The following is a 21,855-nucleotide window of genomic DNA, read 5'->3' as shown; positions in this document are numbered from 1 at the left end:
ATTATTCAAAATTATATATCAATAGGGTTATACAATTGTTTCAACTCGATTTTAATACTTAGAGTTGTATTCTGCTATTGTTTTAAGATAGTCATGAACAATGCTTCTTTGTATTTTACACTTCAGTTCTGACTGTTGATCTTTACTTAATTCTCTATGACAACCACGTATATGCGTGTTTCGATTAGAACATTCAGTAAACCATTTTCCGCATTCTGCACAACCATAAGGTTTTTCTCCTAAGTGAATTCTAAAATGATTAACTAAATTACTTTTTTGAGAAAACTTCTTCTTGCAAATATCGCATTCATGAGCTTTTACTTTAGTGTGAGTTAGCGTATGTAGTTTCAAAGAACCCTTTTGAGAAAACTTCTTCTCACAAACATTACATTGAAAATCTTTATTGCCAGTATGAATTAACATATGTGTTTTAACACTACTTTGTCGAGTAAAACTTTTGTCACAAACATCACATTTGAAAAGTTTGTGTTTAGTGTGAGTATTTAAGTGACGTTTCACATCACTTTTTTTAGCAAATTTCTTATGACAAAAATGACATTGAAACTCTTTTTTACCACTATGCACCAGCATGTGCTTTGTTAAGTTTCCTTTTCAAGCAAAACTTTTGTTACAACTATCACATTTGAATGGCTTTTCTCCTGTATGAACTCTTTTGTGAATAACCAAATTTTGTTTAGCTTTAAAACTTTTGTCACAATCATCACACTTGTATGGTTTTTCTCCGGAATGAACACTTTTGTGTCTTCTTAAAATAGATTTATACTTAAAGCTTTTCTCACAAAAATCACAATCAAAACCTTTAGCATTTAGACTATCTATTGTAGGTCTATGTTTATCCATAGTTTAACTTGTTAGACAAAAACTATTTCATGTGAAAATAAATTAAAATGAAATAAAATAAAATGTTTATCAAGTTTGTCATCCATTTCCATATAACATACAAAAGTATATCACAAAAATTATATCTTAAATAAGTTTCTTAATAAACCTGTTTTAATCTTTTTAATTGTTCACAAATATTTTTTAATGATTATTAACTTATATATTATATTATTTTAAGCAATTCTAATATTAAAAATATACGAATTGTACTACCGTTTTAGGTAAATTGTTCACAAACTCTTATTAACTTTTAAAAACATGGACAGTAAATTACTGGAAACATAATCTTTACACACTAGACTTTGAAAGTATATTTCGTTATGTAAGGAACCATTTTTATGATATAATTAGTTTAATTAATAATGCGATATCTTATTTTACCTTGCTAAAGTTTTTGTGATAAAACATCAAACAAGTTTTTTGTAAAATATGTTTCACACTGATAGCTTTAAGTTATATTAGTTTAAAGTATATATCGAAATATTGTTTAATGAATTTAAGCCTTCTAATCCAACTTATTAAAACAAAAAAAAAGATAAGATTTAATAGTGTTATGTATTATATATATGAGTATAAATAAATTACAACCTTTATATAGCTTAAATATTTTAGAATATTATAATATTGATTAGAAATAAAATACTTAATCAAAACCCATTGAGTGCTGAAGTTAAGCATGTACAAATAAAAAATACAAAAAAAATAGTGATAAATATGTATAATGATTTTTTTAAAGTTCTTGTTGAAGTAAAACCAGCTCAGAACATAAAAACTACAACTAGAATTTCAAAACTACATATTTTTAATTTTTTATATATATCATCTACTAATTACAATTAGAATTTAACTAGTACGACACGAATGTTTTTTTAATGATAAATTTGTATTTAAAAAGTATATTTTTTTACCCTGTTTTTAGAGTCATTTTTTATTAACTACCCTTACATACAAGATAAGTATTAAAGACAAGAGCATCGTTCTATTTTATTAAATTAGTTTGTTCGTTGCATCATTTATTAACTTAAAAATGAATATAATCAATTTATAAACATGCTATACTTAACCAATAATGATAAACTAAAAAATTATCATTTTAATACAATTTTATTTTTAACATGAATTATTTTGTTATTTTCATAAAATAAAGTAGAATATATAATATTTTACTAAATATAACTACATTTTTGGTGCTAAAGTTAAACAAAAATTGCCCCGAAATATAAAACACGAATATTATACAAGGAAAAATTATTTTCTAAGGTTGGTTAAATTTCGGTGTCCTCATTTAAGTTAACCATTTATAAACTTAAATGTTTAGCTAAAGATGTTAGTAAACAAAGCTATGTTTTTTTCAAACTAAAGAAACTTATTTTTAGGTAAAAGGTAAAAGCATAGACTATATTTCATAAGCTGTTGTCGATGAATAATTACAATAACTATTAAGAATTCCGTAATAAGGTATAATTATTATGTAGGAATAAGGTAGTAAAAATAAATTAAAATAACTTCTTTTAAGAAAAACATTTTTTTTTAAATGTAACAAATATTTATCTGTATTCTGTAAAAAATTTCACAATGCTACTTTTTTGTACATAGTTTACAAGTTTCAATAAAATAGCTTAACTGCAAATAGCATACTTATTCTATTATAAATTCAATGTATATATAAAAAGTTATAAACAATAAAATAGGACTTAACTCAGTTTAAAATTTATTTTAATACCTATTTTTCAACTAATTATGTTCTTGTTTTTGCCAACTTATTATTAATCTAAGTAAACTTTTAAACTTATTAATCTAGTATAGAACGTATAAACTAATTATAAATATGTTTTAGATAGTTATAGATAATAACTAGTTTTGCAACTCTAAAGCAAAATAAATAAAACAATATGTTAAGTATACTTCATAAAACGGTAAAACGTTATGCTCGTTAAACTTATTACTTTTTATATTAAATTACCAAGATTTTTTTTAACATTGGTTTGCAAAAGTTATCTAACAACCAAAGTTATATAATTTATACAGTTAAATATTTTATTAACTTAATAATGCAGTTTTACTATTTAACATATATATTTTTAAATAAATTACAAGAACTGTTTTTCTGTTATATAATGTAACTTAATTAACGTATTATAACTAAAAGACTAAAAATTACTAACAGTAATTAGCTGTTATATTTTATATTAACTATTCAATAAAAGTTATGTCACACCTAACCTCGATTTAAGTAATGTAGTATACATAATTAAATATCATTGCGGAAATGGCTACGTAGGTCGAACATCTCAACGTTTACACGTCAGGCGAGAGCAGCATGTCACAAAAAATATAAAAAGATTTATTTTTAATGACGACATTAAGCCAAAAGGCGAACACTAATCCATCAAATAACAACTCTCGATTACCCTAATTGTAATAAGAACTACCTTTATATTAATTTCAAAATTCTATCAAGAGCTAGAAATTCTTGCCATCTCTCAGTTCTAAAATCATTGTTTATTAGAACTCGCGAACAGAAAACTTGTAAACACGAAATTTCTACAATTTAAAACTTTATAAATAGCGTGTTTTTGATACTATTATTATCGTTTTTTGTAATGTGTTTTTTAATTTTATTTTTAGTAAAAATTTTATTATCTTATGTTTGATAAATTTTAAGAATTTTGTCTTATAAAGAACTTATAAACAGCAAAGTACACCTTAACTCTATTTATACCTTTTAAACAAACGTTTACACTAAACTCTTTATTAAGTTACTATTTTTTAGCTTGACATTTCAAAATCATCGTAAATAATTATATTTACACTATGTTTTTTAATAAATAGTTTTAAGCAAGCTTGTTATAATAAAGCGCTAAATAAAATTAATTAATATTTTTTTTTTTAATGAATGGCATATTTAATAGTACAGTACATTTGTTTGTATTAGCGATTGCATTTTCGATTAGCACTTGTATAGTATAAATTCTATGCTTTTTTATAAAACTCTAAAAAATTAAATTTCTTTTTTTGTTTATTGATTATTGTAGATAACTTACTTTTCTCATAAGGTATTGTGAACATTGATTTTAACTCTTGGCATATATAGAGTTAAATTTTTACTAATTTAATTTCTAAGTTGTTTGTCACGGAAAAGTTTTTGTATTGGTATAACTCATCTAACAATTTAATAATAAATTAACCAGTAATTAAAACTTCTTCAAAACTAATTTTGACTAAAAATATTTTACTTTATAATTTAGCAAATACCGAAGTGTTAGTAAAATGGGTAAAAATAATTTTCAACAGTAAATTAGTATTTCAGCTTATTTTAATTTAGTTTTAAAGATAATATCTGGGTAAATTAAACCGTTTCAAGATAGTATTTTATAGATCTTTAAATAATGCACCGCAGGTTTTGAAATGTCCTAATTTTGTGACGAATAGTTTTTAAAAGTGTTACAATATTATAATTTATTAGCAAAAATAAAATAAACCATAAAGTTTGCCAGTTCTTCAACAATAAAAAATAGATTACAAAAACAAAACATTACATATACTTGTTTGACAAGTACTGACTCTATATAAATTAGTTACACTTAAAGCACATATAGTCAAAATAAGTTTAAAAACAAAATTTTAAATTTTTAAATAATTTTCATGGTTTTAAAAATGTTTTTAAAATAAAATATCGTCAATAGAAAATACAAATTTAAAAAATTTTTCAACTACACCAAAGCACCAAAGGTAAGTGTAAAATTTTAAAGTTTTAAAACATAATTTACATCATTAAGTTGTTTAAAGTTTGCTAACTGCGTTTTATAAAAAAACAACACTTAAGTTAATAGAATTGTATTAAGATATTGCCTTAAGGTAGACATGAACAATACATCTCTGTATTGTACACTTCAGTTCTAATTGTTTTAGACTACTTCTGATGAGACTGAATATTCTTAGTGCGATTAGAACTATCTGTAAAGCATTTCCCACATTTTCCACAACAATAAGGTTTTCCTATTAAGTTTATTATAAAAAATGTTACTAAGCAACTTTTGTGAGTAAAAATCTTCTTGCAAATATCTCATTCTTGTTCTTTTACTTAAGTATAAGTCAAAATGTGTTGTTCCAAATCATTTTTCTGATAAAGTCTTTTGCCAAAAATTTTACATTGAAAATCTTTTTTTAGTATGAACTAGTGTATATGTTTCTTTTTTCATATTTCAGTGAAAATTTTCTGTTACAAACATCACACTTAAAAGCTTTTTCTTTAGTGTGAGTAATTAAATGTGGTTTTAAGTAACCTATATTAATTAAGTATTTTCCACAAAATACATATTGGAAATCTTTTCTTTCACTATGTACCAACATTTGCTTTGTTTTACTGCCTTTTTAAGTGAAACTTTTCTCACAATCTTCACATTGATATGGTCTTCTCCGGTATGAGTTATTATGTGAATAATCAATTGTGGTATATAATTAATAGATTTCTTGCAAATATCACACTCAAAACTTTTAGTAGTTTCAACACTTAATTAGTTTGACTTTAACTAGTCAATTTTTAAGGGATATTAACCTAAACTATTTTTAAGTTAATGTTAAGAGTACTATATTAAGATTTAAGTAATATATTACAATTATAATGAAAATTTAAACGCTAACAATTTCACTTAACATTTATTAAAAAATCTAGTAATTAGTAGACAAAATTTATGTTAGAACAATTATTTATTTATTTAGTTAGACAAGTTACAAGATATGACAATTTAAGCAATATTAGACCATTAATAAAGAAAATGTATTAAATTAAAAGCCTAGATGAAAACTTTTATTACAGGTAGGCTTTTTTTTTATAATTAAAAATTTATATTTCTGGCTGAAATAGAGCTTGCAGGCAGCATATTTTGAGTTGGGTGACGCATTTGACCCGCCAGCCGCATTTGGCCGACCTCTGAACCAGATGAAAACATAAAAATATTACATAAAAACTCAAAATTTGGGTTCTAATTTAATAATAAAGACAGTCTGATGAACACTTTAAACTTAATACTTTAGGTTTAATTCATAAATAATATGTTATTTGCTGTTTATATGCACTTTAAAGACTTTAAAATCATTAACTGTTAATATAAACATTAGAATTTAGATCAACTAATTATTATAAGATTCAATATTTTCACAATGTATCAGAACCTAATTTTATTTTATTGCAAAATATTTATTATCCGTCAGATCAAGCTTAATTTTACTATTTGAAAACATGTTTAACTAACGAAATCAAAATTTATAAGAATTCAAACTCTTTATTTTAGTTTTATTTGCTATATATTACAAATAAACTCCTTAGCTTACGTACATTTATTATAAAAAAGTATTATATATAAAGCCGATCATTTAAAATTAAATTAATTAAATCCATATAAAATATTAGTAAATTACTGTGTCATAGGTCAGTGTGTTGTTCAAAATGTTTAGATAAACTTAATTTTAAAACAATTCAACTGCTAATAATAGGTATTCTTAGCATTGTATTCAGCTATTGTCGTAAGATAGTCATGAACAATGGTTTTTTGTATTTTAAACTTCAGTTCTGATTGTTGCTATTTACTTAGTTCCTTATGACAATTACGTATATGCCTATTTCAAGCAGAACTATCAGTAAATCATTTTCATCATTCTGCACAACGATAATGTTTTTCTACCAAATGAATTCTTAGGTTTGTTACTAAAGTACATTTAAGACTAAATTTCTTTTTGCAAATATCGCACTCATATTCTTTTACTTTGGTATGAGTCAACATATTTCGTTTTAAATTACTTTTCCAAGAAAATATATTTTCACAAATTTCAAACTGATGTTCTTTTATTCAAAATATGAACAGGCATATGTGTCTTCACATTACTTTTCTGAACAAAAAAATTTTTTACACAAATCACATTAGAAAAGTTTATATTTGGTGTGAGTAACTGAATGTTGTTTTAGAATGGATTTTTGAGCAAATGTCTTATGACAAACAAGGCATTGAAACTCTTTCTTACCACTTTGCACCAAAAAGTGTTTTATTAAGTAACCTTTAATTGTAAATCTTTTGCCACAAATATCACATTTGTATGAATTTTCTCCAGTATGTATTCTTTTGTGATATTTCAAGTAGGATTCAGTTTTAAAAGTTTTCTTGCAAATATCACAAGATACACTTTTAACAATTATATTACTTTTGTTTTGACCAGAATCATCAATATTTTAAACTTAAATGCTAAAAGTTATGTTTATCAATGTAAAATAACTGAGATTGATGTACTTCATTTAGATTTAAAAATATTTAATTGTTAAATGATTATTTTCCATTACTAAAAACTGTTTAAAATAAAATTGTTTGTTTTGAAAGTTTTCATCTAAGTTTGTTAAACATCACAAATTAAAATCATATAAATCAAATACCTAAGTCAGTAACTTTAAAATTTTTCCCAATATTTTATTCTCAAAAAAAAAAAAAAAGGTCAAAATAAAGCTGAAAAGTTTCTGTACATTATAAAACCAAAGATAACCAAATTAGTTTAAACTACTACAAACTAGTAAATAGTAACCCTCATGTGTTTTAGTTATTAACTTGTATAATAGATTTTTTAAAAACTTTATTAATTCCGTGTTTTAATTTTGGATTAAGGTATAAAAACTTTTTATTATTTTTTTTATCTAGTTAGGGAATTTTTTATGAATAATATTAAAATTGATAGTAAAATACGTTTATATCAAAGACAGGGACGCTGTTTAGACTGGTTTCTAGTACAACCCCTGTAAAATATTCAGAAAATAAATTAAATTCAACAAAAGAGATGTTTAAACAGATATAAACAGTTTTAATAAACTCGCTTTACTAAAAAACATAATCTTTACAAAATTTTAAACTTTATTTTGACGGCATTAAAAGTTGATAACTATTAAGAATCTGTTTGATTGTAAAAGGAAACTTTGAAGTCTTTACATCTAATCTATACATTGTATATTTAGCTCTTATTACTTAGTTGTAAACATTATTAAATTTTTTATATCTAAAGAAATCTTTATCTATAACAAACAATTATCTACCTTTTGATAATCTAAACTTGAGTTCCATTTAAATAGAATCTTGCACATTTTCTAGCATATAATAAATTATTTTAAATATTTGTTGTTTTTAATTTTGCGACTTTGAGTTTTCATTTTACAAAAAGTAAACATGTCAATACAACTAATCAAGTACGAAATAAATAGGCATAATTATTTCAAAAACTTTTATAATGTTGGCACCAAAATTAAATCATTCATTTTATTTTCACTTTAAAACAAAATTAGTTAGTAGTAATACTAAAACTTGTATTTTTTAAAGAAATATTTCAAATTTGTAAATTAAACTAAATTCTGGATGATAATAATCTAAACTGGCCAAAGAAGACACACCTGAGAAGTTCCAAGTAATTTTGAAACTACTATTGGGGATAAATATCATGTATAATAGAATGAAATAAAAATGTTATCTAATTCAATGTAAAATAAAGAAAATCTGAGTAGTTTGTTTTGAAACCAGTATTAAAAGTGTAGTGGAAAGATCTAATACCAAAGTTAAATAAAAGCTTTAAAATGTTAATAAAGAGTTTAAATGTTAATAAAACCAACGTACAATGAAGAATTCTGAGAATTATATTTGTTTTGAAATTAGTATTAAAATTGCAGTTAAAAGGCTTAATACCAGAGTTGAATAAAAGTTGTACAAATCGAACTACCTTTCCTTAGTGTCTATATCGGACAAACTTCCTAATAATATAAAACTAAGATAGATTTTTTTTTACCTAAATGTGTGTTGAAATTTTTAGAAGTAATAATTTAAGTTTAGACAAACGCTACTAAAAAATTTCTAGCTAGTAAAAAATTAATAAATAATAAACGTTAAGCAAAAAGTTTATAATACCTAGATTCAAAATGATTATTTCTTGCAATATTTTTTTGACATTTCCAAGTTAGAAGCTGTATAAAAATTTAAAAAAAATATATTTAAAGTTCTCTATTTAGTTTAGCTAACTATTTGGTTTCCATTAAGTTTATTTTAATTTCATTATTGATTACTTTATAATTATTTATATTCTCATTTATCACTTATTTAGTTTATTTACTCGTTTGTTTTTGAAGAAAAATGTTTATATTGTTTTGTTTAGCTACTAGTATAAATTACTGACTACAAGTAATAGAATGTATTGATATTTCACAGAAAAAATTAATGAACTGTTTTCGTATTTGTACATCACTTAAAGTCAACATTGTTAAAGTTTCTATTTTCTTAATTTAGTATCTATTTACAAACAATAACTTAAATTGTTTTTGTTTTTGTTTCAAACTTATATGTTTTGTCTGTAAGGTTTGGCTAAAATTAATTAACACTAACAATATTTCCTAGAGAAAAGAGCTGAATGTTTTTTTTTATACATTTATACTAATTGGTTAGTTATAACATTTTTATAAACACTACTTTTACTTATAATAATCAAGCGTTATTGTAAACATTAACATCGTTTAATAAATATTTTATTAAATAAACTATAAAAAGTAGTACTCCACCATTTTAAAACGTTTGATTAAAAATATGAAAACATTTAGTAGAATTTTGTTAAACATTTTAGTTGGAAAATTTTGTACACAATAACCAAAACCAAACATCATTGATCTACACTAATAACTTAGTTTTTTTCTAAAACTGAAAAAATATTACTAAAGTATAAATTGTTTAAACATTTCAATTTAAGCAAAAAAAAGTATCCTTGCTATATTCAGTTATAGCATCTCGATTCATTTTTATTATTTCTTTATTAGTTTTATAAGTTGTTACAGTTACAATAATAAAACAAAAAACTAGTTATGAATTACTCTCGTAAATTTTGTAACTAGTGTTTTAAAAACAGCCAGTTTTACTTTTATTTATTAGTTAAAACAAACTAAACTTTTTAGTTTTTATAAACATTAAAAGTATATAAATTTAAATAACTAAACGAACAACTGTTAATAAGAATTAAAATGTTTTAGAAAACGTTAAAATTACTGTCAATAGTGCTTACGTACATACCTTTAAAGTCAAATTATAAAGAAATTAACAAATAGATATTTATTATTATTGATTCTAAAGATTCTTTTTAGAATATGAAATTACGACATGGAACACATAAATTTACACATAAAAGTCTATTATTGTATATAAGTATAACAATATATATATTTTGATACTCATTTATATATAACTTAACAAAAATTCCAAGTTTTCTAATCATTTTTGCTTAGACAAAAAAACCGCTAACATTAAAGATATTTAGATTTATGTTCAAATATTTTTTTAAGATAGTCATAAACAATTGTTTATTGAATTTTGCCTTTAAGTTTCGATTGTTGTATTTTTATTTAACTAGTTATAAAATTAAGGAAATTTACAATAAATTATCATTAACTTAAAAGGAACAAACTTCAACACCATTAAAAAACCCATGGATATAAATTTCTAATTAGGAGACATCAAAGTTTTGTAAATTTAAGTACTACTATTTTACAATAATCGATATCAAAAAAGTATATATAACAAAATTTTAACGTTTTTATATTTTGACATGGAGTTGTTTAAATACAACTAGTTCATTAAACACTTAAAAAATAAACAAAGTTAGATGCAAATATATAAACATTAATATACAAAACAATAACACTATAAACTGTATTTCAAGAATTTATAAAACGCAAACTAGCTTCTGGAAACAGTTAGTTATAATTTAAATTGTATTCAGATATTGACTTAAGATAGTCATGGACAATGCTTCTTTTAATTTTACATTTAAGTTTTAATTGTTGTTCTTTACTTAGTTCTTTGTGACAATTACGTATATGCTGATTTCGACCAGAAGAATGAGTAAACCACTTTCCACATTCTGCACAACCATATGGTTTTTCTCCTAAGTGAATTCTAAAGTGATTTACTAAATTAATTTTCTGTGAAAACTTCTTCTTGCAAATATCACATTCGTGAGCTTTTACTTTGGTATGAGTCAACATATGACGTTTTAAACTACTTTTCCAAGAAAACTTTTTTTCACAAACTTCACACTAATGTTCTTTTGTTTCAGTGTGAACTAACATATGTGTCTTTACATGTGATTTTTGAGCAAAACTTTTGTCACAAACATCACATTTGAAAAGTTTATCTTTAGTGTGAGTAACTAAGTGAAGTTTCATACCACTTTTTCAAGTAAAGTTCTTATGACAAACATGACATTGAAATTCTTTTTTACCACTATGTACCAGCATATGTCTTGTTAAGTTGCCTTTAAATATAAATCTTTTGTCACAGATATTACATTTGTATGGTTTTTCTCCTGTATGGATTCTTTTGTGAAATTTCAGGTAGGATTTAGTGTTGAAAGTCTTTTTGCAAACATCACAAGAAACACTTTTGACATCCATAGTTTTGTTTTGACCAGAATCACCCATAGTGTTAAACTTAAATGCTAAAATTTGAAAAATAATTAATTGCTTATTAACTCTCAATCTATAAAAACTGTTAATAAATAAACAAACTTGAAAAATTTCATCTCAAACTGTTATACTTATTAAAATCAAGTTAGAACAGTGTATTTCTTTTATAAGATGGTACTAAATGAAAACTTTATCTATTTTTGTATAAATAACTTATTTTACCATGCATTAATACTGGTTTTCAGTAAAATATAGTTAATAAAACATTACTAATTAGATTACATGTTGATTAAATTAACATTAGTTGGTTAAACTTAACTTAATTTTCAGTTAAGTTAATTAGTTTAAAATTTTCGTCTAAGTTAATTATTTTTTATGAACTGAAGATAAAAACAGTGTAGTTGTTTATTAGATAGTAAAAAATGACCATTTTTATTTAAATAACAACTTATTTTAAAACGTTTCAAGACTGTTTTTAGTAACAATTAATTTTAAACATTATTCATTAGATTACTTGTTGAATATCAGTGACAATTATTTTGACTTGGTTAAGATTTATATATAAGTTAAAAAACTAAAATAAATAATAATATATAACAAAAGTTGTGTACATTAAATTTTATTTCAGATGCAAATGTTATTAACAAAATTAAAATTTCTGAGCGTTATTTTACTATTAAGTTCCAAAATGAATATCTAGTTGCAAAAAAAAAAATTATAACTCTCAAACTTACTTCAAAACGTTTTATTTTTCAAGATTAAAACTATTAACATTTAAAATTAAAAATTTTTATAGGCTTAATTATTTAGTGGCTAGTTGTAAAAAAGAAAACAAATAACTATATTTCATACTATACTATGTCGTCAAAAGGTACGCACTACTCGTGCTAAGTACGCACTCTTTTGTCTGGTTCAATTTGCGTACTTAAGCGGTAGTCTACTCTTGACTTATTAAAACTTTATTTTTACTTTTTTTGCTATTTTGAGTGAATTCCAAGGGCTTTTACTTTGTTTTAATACTATCACAGTTTTTTTTTTTTTTATCTTAACTTTTTTGTCACCATATATATAAGTTATAATAAAAACTAGCTAAAGTTGTCTAAAGTAATCAAACTTACTTTATACAACAGTCAATCTTCACCAGATATTTATCTGATTATCAAATTGGAATCGATTTAAAAATTATAACTGAAACAACTTAAAATATGTAAACAATATACATATTAAACCCGTTTTCAAAAACTTAAGTTAAACCAGAGAAATTAAACTTTAACTTAAATAAATCTGGTGTTCCTAATCTATTGTTAAACTTTTTAACAAGCTTTATTGTTTAAAATTTAATTTGTTTCAATATAATATATAAAAATAAATATACCGTTTTTTTGACATAACTTCTAAATTACTCGTATCTAAAACTTAAAACGTACAAGCAATAAACATATTTAACCGTTTTCAAAAACTAAAACTTAACTAAAACCCAAATTTTATCATTAATAAGTTAAATAAAACTAGTATTTCTGATCGATTGATTATATTTTGTAATATATATACTTTTTTTTATATAAACTGTGACTGACTCGATTTTCTTATAAATGTTTACTTGCAAACACCACTAATAAAACTATTGTTTTTTAGTAATTTTTTTTCTTTATTTTGACCATTCGTAGCTATTACTTAATTAAAAAATATTTGTTGACTTATTAAAATTAAACAATGGAATATGTGAAAAAATAAAGTTCGTTATAAAAAAATGTGCTGTTTTAATGATAGCACTAAATGCTGAAAAATATTTTTAAGCTATTTGCTTTATATACATATCATAAGTAATACATACAAAACTTAACTTTCTGCTTTTACTATATGGTAATCACAAGTAAATGACTAGATGAGTTTAAACACTTATTTTAAATAATATATATGTAATATTAGTTTATACTTGAAGAATTACTAGACTACCAGCTTATAACTGACTATGTTTTAAATATACTGGTTTTTATCAAGATATATAATACTATAATAATATACTGTATATTTTTTAATAGTATTTGTTCGATAAAAATTACAATGAAAGACTTTATACTTTCTTTAATATAATAAAGAAACTTTAGTTAGACACTAATATTTATAAAGCTAATATTAAAATTAGTAGACTAGGATGTTTATCTTACAAATATATTTGATAAACTAAGACGTATTTTATAATAAAGCTTAATACATGTAAATACTTAAATCGTAAAATTGTATTTGTACACAAGTTATTAGATTATAGTTTAATAGACTAAAAATATATAAAACTTCACTTTATTTCTCCACAGAATTGTAAAACTCTACCGAGTAAGAAAAAAATGTAAGTAAATGTCGCATAATCGTTTTATTTTTTTTACCTATATTTAGTAGCTGTAACATAGAAACACAGTATTTCATAAAACAATTTTCTTCTCAATTAGTTCACTTAATTGACGTTTTCCTAAATAAAATATTATTTGAACAACCAAGTATGGCTTTTCACTTTTCTTGCAGATTTTTAAAATGATAATTTAAATAAGACTTTTAACCGCTACTTTATAAATAAGCTTTTTTTTAGTAATTAAATGCAACAACAAAAAAAAACCGCTCATTGCACTAATAGACGCCTCGTATTTAAAAAAAATATAAACTATCAATAATTTAAGTATTAAATATGAATACAAAGTTTTAATTAAAATATTACATTTTATATACTTTTTAAAACACTTGTTTTAATCTTTTTAAAATTAATGGAAACATTAGGATTTTTAAACATGCTTATTGATCTACCTAATCCGGCCGGATTCTAAAAAGTAAGTTTCGTAGATCAAAAAAGATGGCTACCATTTTTTTGAAGTAAAGTAGTCTTTTACGATTCGTATAATCTCAGTATTATTTAAATATATAAAAAAACCGTTAGTAAAATACAAATGTTATAATTATTAAGTTGGACGTTTAGAAATATATACTTTGCTTTAAAAATTTGCAAAAAGTTTCACTTAGTTTACGCAAAAATTAAAAAAAAATTACTGTGTTTATTGAGTAAAAAAATTGAAATCGAAAATAATATATAAAAGTTTTATATTTGAGAGACTTCATAACTTGTGTCATTTTAAGAAATTCTATTTTACAATAAAATACTATTTAAAAGTAATTAAATCTATACATTTAATTTTTTTATTTATCTTAAAGGATTTTTCACAACAAATACAACTTGCTCATTCAACACTTAAATGAGAAAACAAATGTACATTGTAGACTGAAGCAAAACTGTAAATTGTTATTTACAAAACTGAACTTTATAAGATATAATTCAAAAATTATAAACCGCAAAAAACTGCTATAAGTTTTGTGTGTTGTATTCAGATATTCTCTTCAGATAGTCATGAATAATACTTAAATTAACAATGCTTCTTTGTATTTTACACTTCAGTTCTGATTGTTGCTCTTTGCTTAATTCCTTATGATGAGTTTGTATATGTTTATTTCGCCCTGACGGTTGACTATACCATTTTCCACATATTGCACAACCATAAGGCTTTTCTCCCAAGTGAATTCTGAAGTGTGTGACTAAACTAGTTTTTCGAGAAAACTTCTTCATGCAAATATCACACTGATGGGCTTGAACTTTAGTATGAGTCAACATATGTTGGTTTATATCACGTTTTCGAGAAAATTTCTTCTGGCAAACTTCACATAGATGTTCTTTTATTCCAGTATGAACTAACATGTGTGTTTTCACATGAAATTTTCGAGCAAAACTTTTGTCACACAAATCACATTTAAAAAGTTTATCTTTAGTGTGAGTAACGAAGTGCTCTTTAGGTTAGATTTCTCAGAAAAATACTTTCCACAAACATAACATTGAAATTCTTTTATTTCACTATGTACCAGCATGTGAGTTTTTAAATGACTTTTTTGAATAAAACTTTTATCACAATTTTCACACTTATATGACTTTTCTCCTGTATGAATTCTTTTGTGAACGTTAAGACTGGACCTTCTTGTGAAACTTTTGTTGCAAACATCACAAGTAATACTTTTAATATTGTCCATTTTTACAACAGATTTAATACCTAAAAACTGTGAATATATTTTAATAAAAATACAGTTTTAATGCGTCAGTTCTCTTTAAAACGTGTAATTCTACATTTGTTGTTTATAAAAAACAAAAATAGTGAGTATTATAATATTAAAGTCAATAAGATAAATAAATAATTTAATTTAACCTAAATCATCATCATAGTTCTAATAGAATATATCTACCAAAATAATTTATAGTTTGTGATTAAAAGTCAATAGCTTTTATTGCTTGACTTATAAAACTAAATTTTATAATGATCGATCCATTGAACATAAAAAAGACATTAATATTTACAGCTTTTTCTTTTCATTATGAAAAAGCTTAATTGTTAAGTAACAGAGTATGGACTCAAAAAAGATTTTTTAACAGTTATCATAAGTTATGAAAATAACAATTTTATAAACAACCATATATACCGACTAAACTTTATAAGATTGTTTTTTATTCAAACCATTGAATGAGAACCAATTAATATACTAAATATATTCTGTTTCTTATAATGTTTGTACTGTATTAAAGAAAATACAAAGTTGATTACCGTTAAATTAAGGACAAAAAAAAAAAAACGATCACAATACTTCCTCGCTAAGATTATCAAATATCTTTCCTTCGGCCTTTTGTACGAAAATATCTCTTTCTTAAACAGTTATACTTGGATACGGTTTAATTTCTTGTCAAGGACTAATAAATGTTTTTTTAAGAAGAAAGTCTAAAATTGTACTAATGTTAATACAAATTTCTTAAACGGAAACGTATACGTAATTTAAATTACAAATACAAAATTTACAATAAAAATAACTCATTATATATAATTTGATCTCAGCTACTAGTCCTAACTGGGCTAAGTTACCCCCTTGGGCGCCATTACTGAAGTTTAGGGGACTATGAATTGCAAAGGATCCAAAGGGTGCCATGAGGTCTTAAATTGAAACTTACACTGTATATTCTGAAGTTGATGATGAACAGTAAAAAAAAAAGTTCTTTTGCGTGCTAAATGGTAGTTTTATAATTTATAATAGATATCATGATCGATTTATGAAATTAAGGGGGCTTCGAGCCATGGAGGGGGAGCCACAAGACCATAATTTGAAATTTACACTAGATATTCTAGAATAGATAACGAAGACCAATGAAATCTTAGGTTATTTTAATGGCAGTTTTTTGAAAAAAAATAGTTGGATATTTCTAAAGCCTTTTAAATTTCATCAAAATGGGCATTTTAAAAAAAGGTTTAGAAACCCTACTCTAAGTGCTAATGTATACTCTGAAAAAAAAGGATTGTTTCTATGACATCAAATTTAGTATACTTACCAATAAAAAACATATGTTTATGTTTTTACTTAGAAATCTGTTGTGCAGAATACTTTTTACTTTTCTGATGTCACACCTATAAACTATTTTATTATCAAGTTGGTCATCATGCGTTTATGGTAAAAAAAACTTTCTAAAATGATCAAATTGACTTTTTACGAAGATTAATAAAAAATCATTATATAACATGTACAATTTGCTTAATTTTTAACCTAAAGTTTGGAAGCCTGTTTAACTTTAGAACTTATTTTTCTAAATCTGAAAACTAAAACGTAACTAAAGTTTTTAATTATTTTTTAATTAAGTAAATGCAATTAATGTTTTTCATGTATCGTACGTACTTTACTTATTTATTTTATATTTTAATGAATTTTGTTTGTAAAATGAAACTTAATAAACAAAAAGAAAACAAGTAAAGTTGTATATATATATCGTTTTAAATAACTTTTAGACATATTTTGTTGGTACAGTAGCTAAAAATATACTATAATAGAATATCCAAGCACAAATATTGACAGAAACTTAGTACGAATAAGAATATAAAGTATTTACGTTTTTACATAAAAAACAAAGAAAATATTTTTATATAAAAAAAAAACTTAGAGTGAATAATTTTAAAAAACACGAAAATTTAATTTTTTTTATTAAATAAAAATTGAAAGGGCTAATGTTTTTTGATTAAGAAAAAATTATTGATTAATGAAGGTTATGATTTTCACAAATTTTTAATGCGTATATGACACGTAGATATTAAAATATTGTAGTATACTTCATTAAGCTATTAAAAATATATTTTTACTAATGTTTCCCATTTTGTTGAATACCACTACAAGTTGTATCAAGTAATTTACTATAACTGTAGCTACTAAATCTTATAATTTAGTTTAAATTTATGTGTTTAAAGTTTTAAATATCAATATTTCAAGTTTTTATATAGAAAATTATTTAATCGAAAGTATTTAAATTGTATTTTATCACATTATTAAGTAAATATACTAGGATTTTATTGAAACTACCTTTATTTTAAAATATCTACGTATAACAGTTCAAACTAGCTATGAGGACCTGACTTGTGTTTTGACTGGTTTCCTGTTTCCTGTGCAACCCCTAAAAAAAACTAAAGTAAGCGTTATAAAAAAACCGTTAAATAATGTATAGATTTTTAATTACAATTATGACAAAAGCTAAATTGTTAACAAGTTTATTACTTAACAATTGTTTCACGCTAGTGCGATGATCACAAGTAAAAGTAAACAAACTAATAAGTTGCAACGGACAAAAATTTTATATAGTTTTAGATAAGTAATTAGTTGATTAGGTGATTAGTTAACTAATTGAATTTTAGTAATATTCAGCAAGATAAATTGTAATTAACGTAAATACAATCATAACAAAAATCAAACGATAAAAACTAAACTATATAATGAAAACAAAGGTAGATTAAACTTAAATCTAGCAAATTAAGACTTTAAATAAAATTTTGTAAAATGTCTACATTTTCCCACCAGTTCTGATCTCAAGTTTAAAAGTTTGTTTATATCCGCAAATGCGAATTCGAGTCTTTCTAAGTTACATAGGGTGCAAATTTTACTGGGCTTGTTTTGGTTACTGCGATGAACAATTTCCCATTTTATCATATTTCTCCAATCAGGGTTACTATTCTTTATTTTGTGAATGAATCTACTTAATCTTGTGCTTTACTTTAGAAAGTTTTTTACTTCAATCCTCCTTTTAGTAATTCTATAAAGACGAATATAGGGAAAAAATTCCTAAAATTAGTATCCAGACATTTTCCAAAATCAGGCTTTTATGGTTCTATATTTAATAGAAACACAATTAAGATTTCATATTCTTGCATGTCCAATTTGGAAAAAGAAATGTCCAATCACAACCAGAAACTACTTCAAAACTCAAATGATACAACTGAAAAAAACCGCAAATTATGCAATTGTAGATCAAAAAAACAATTGTCCAGTTAAAGGTGAATGTCTTACCAAAGGAGTTATTTACAAAGCAACAATCATGTATAACAAAAAAGAACATATTTATATTGGTTCAACTGGGAGACAATTTAAAAATAGATTTTACGAACACACACAATCCTTAAATGATGTAAAGAAGAAAGAAAGCACAAGATTAAGTAGATTCATTCACAAAATAAAGAATAGTAACCCTGATTGGAGAAATATGATAAAATGGGAAATTGTTCATCGCAGTAACCAAAACAAGCCCAGTAAAATGTGCACCCTATGTAACTTAGAAAGACTCGAAATCGCATTTGCGGATAAAAACAAACTTTTAAACTTGAGATCAGAACTGGTGGGAAAATGAAGACATTTTACAAAATTTTATTTAAAGTCTTAATTTGCTAGATTTAAGTTTAATCTACCTTTGTTTTCATTATATAGTTTAGTTTTTATCGTTTGATTTTTGTTATGATTGTATTTACGTTAATTACAATTTATCTTGCTGAATATTACTAAAATTCAATTAGTTAACTAATCACCTAATCAACTAATTACTTATCTAAAACTATATAAAATTTTTGTCCGTTGCAACTTATTAGTTTGTTTACTTTTACTTGTGATCATCGCGCTAGCGTGAAACAATTGTTAAGTAATAAACTTGTTAACAATTTAACTTTTGTCATAATTGTATAAAGGCTCCTTAATTGTGAAGCTCTTTAAAAATTTATTGTTAAAACAACTTCAATATAGATTTTTAATTAGTTGATTAAAAATTCATATCCATCAAAAATAGCATTTTGCTGTAAAATTTCTTCTTTTTTTGTAAAAATGATGTATTTTTAAAAGGTTATAACGGTAGATGAAAATTATAAACTATATGAAAGTTTTAAATTATTTCAGAAGCATATCAAATAAGGAATCTAATTTTTCTAACAAGACTATTGAAAGCTTTTAGAAAAAAACAATATTTTAATGATTTTACTTCTCTTAGGTTATTCTTTCTATCTAGGAAACTATCGACCAGCTTCTATGTATTTTATTTTTCTAACATTAGGAGAACCATAGTTTAGAAATTTTGTTATTTTTTTATCAACTTGTAAATTAATTATTGCCGACTGCTACTAGTTTGTTATCTAAAATATTATTATTTTTTATTTAAATTTGATTTTGCTGAATTATTTTAACGGTAACTGTTTGACTAAGGAAATTGTTAACATATCATTTAGATATTATGTTATATTAAAATAAGTTAGTTACTAGTTTGATTAGTATCTCGTTTTTATTTTCTTTTATATAAAATTTTTCGTTATAAACTTTAGTTTCAGAGTTTTAAAATTGTTTATAATAAATAATTGTTTTGGTTACTGCGATGAACAATTTCCCATTTTATCATATTTCTCCAATCAGGGTTACTATTCTTTATTTTGTGAATGAATCTACTTAATCTTGTGCTTTACTTTAGAAAGTTTTTTACTTCAATCCTCCTTTTAGTAATTCTATAAAGACGAATATAGGGAAAAAATTCCTAAAATTAGTATCCAGACATTTTCCAAAATCAGGCTTTTATGGTTCTATATTTAATAGAAACACAATTAAGATTTCATATTCTTGCATGTCCAATTTGGAAAAAGAAATGTCCAAACACAACCAGAAACTACTTCAAAACTCAAATGATACAACTGAAAAAAACCGCAAATTATGCAATTGTAGATCAAAAAAACAATTGTCCAGTTAAAGGTGAATGTCTTACCAAAGGAGTTATTTACAAAGCAACAATCATGTATAACAAAAAAGAACATATTTATATTGGTTCAACTGGGAGACAATTTAAAAATAGATTTTACGAACACACACAATCCTTTAATGATGTAAAGAATAAAGAAAGCACAAGATTAAGTAGATTCATTCACAAAATAAAGAATAGTAACCCTGATTGGAGAAATATGATAAAATGGGAAATTGTTCATCGCAGTAACCAAAACAAGCCCATTAAAATGTGCACCCTATGTAACTTAGAAAGACTCGAAATCGCATTTGCGGATAAAAACAAACTTTTAAACTTGAGATCAGAACTGGTGGGAAAATGTAGATATTTTACAAAATTTTATTTAAAGTCTTAATTTGCTAGATTTAAGTTTAATCTACCTTTGTTTTCATTATGTAGTTTAGTTTTTATCGTTTGATTTTTGTTATGATTGTATTTACGTTAATTACAATTTATCTTGCTGAATATTACTAAAATTCAATTAGTTAACTAATCACCTAATCAACTAATTACTTATCTAAAACTATATAAAATTTTTGTCCGTTGCAACTTATTAGTTTGTTTACTTTTACTTGTGATCATCGCACTAGCGTGAAACAATTGTTAAGTAATAAACTTGTTAACAATTTAACTTTTGTCATAATTGTATAAAGGCTCCTTAATTGTGAAGCTCTTTAAAAATTTATTGTTAAAACAACTTCAATATAGATTTTTTATTAGTTGATTAAAAATTCATATCCATTAAAAATAGCATTTTGCTGTAAAATTTCTTCTTTTTTTGTAAAAATGATGTATTTTTAAAAGGTTATAACGGTAGATGAAAATTATAAACTATATGAAAGTTTTAAATTATTTCAGAAGCATATCAAATAAAGAATCTAATTTTTCTCACAAGACTATTGAAAGCTTTTAGAAAAAAACAATATTTTAATGATTTTACTTCTCTCAGGTTATTCTTTCTATCTAGGAAACTATCGACCAGTTTCTATGTATTTTATTTTTCTAACATTAGGAGAACCATAGTTTAGAAATTTTGTTATTTTTTTATCAACTTGTAAATTAATTATTGCCGACTGCTACTAGTTTGTTATCTAAAATATTATTATTTTTTATTTAAATTTGATTTTGCTGAATTATTTTAACGGTAACTGTTTGACTAAGGAAATTGTTAACATATCATTTAGATATTATGTTATATTAAAATAAGTTAGTTACTAGTTTGATTAGTATCTCGTTTTTATTTTCTTTTATATAAAATTTTTCGTTATAAACTTTAGTTTGAGAATTTTAAAATTGTTTATAATAAAATAACTTAGGTTTATATTATTGATATTTTACTAATAAATAAAAA

The 21,855-nt window shown here is 23.7% G+C and overlaps 1 pseudogene; it reads right to left on the bottom strand.

Annotated features, from left to right (window-relative positions):
• Positions 1-51: 51 nt before the first annotated feature.
• Positions 52-15,433, bottom strand: LOC145839323 (uncharacterized; annotated as a pseudogene).
• Between the last annotated feature and the right edge of the window lie 6,422 nt (positions 15,434-21,855).

This window comes from Thalia democratica, chromosome 6 (genome assembly GCF_965202585.1).
Source record: "Thalia democratica chromosome 6, ktThaDemo2.hap1.1, whole genome shotgun sequence".
Taxonomy (NCBI): domain Eukaryota; kingdom Metazoa; phylum Chordata; class Thaliacea; order Salpida; family Salpidae; genus Thalia; species Thalia democratica.
The sequence above is the reverse complement of the archived record's forward strand: the minus strand, read 5'-3'. Positions and strand labels throughout refer to the sequence as shown.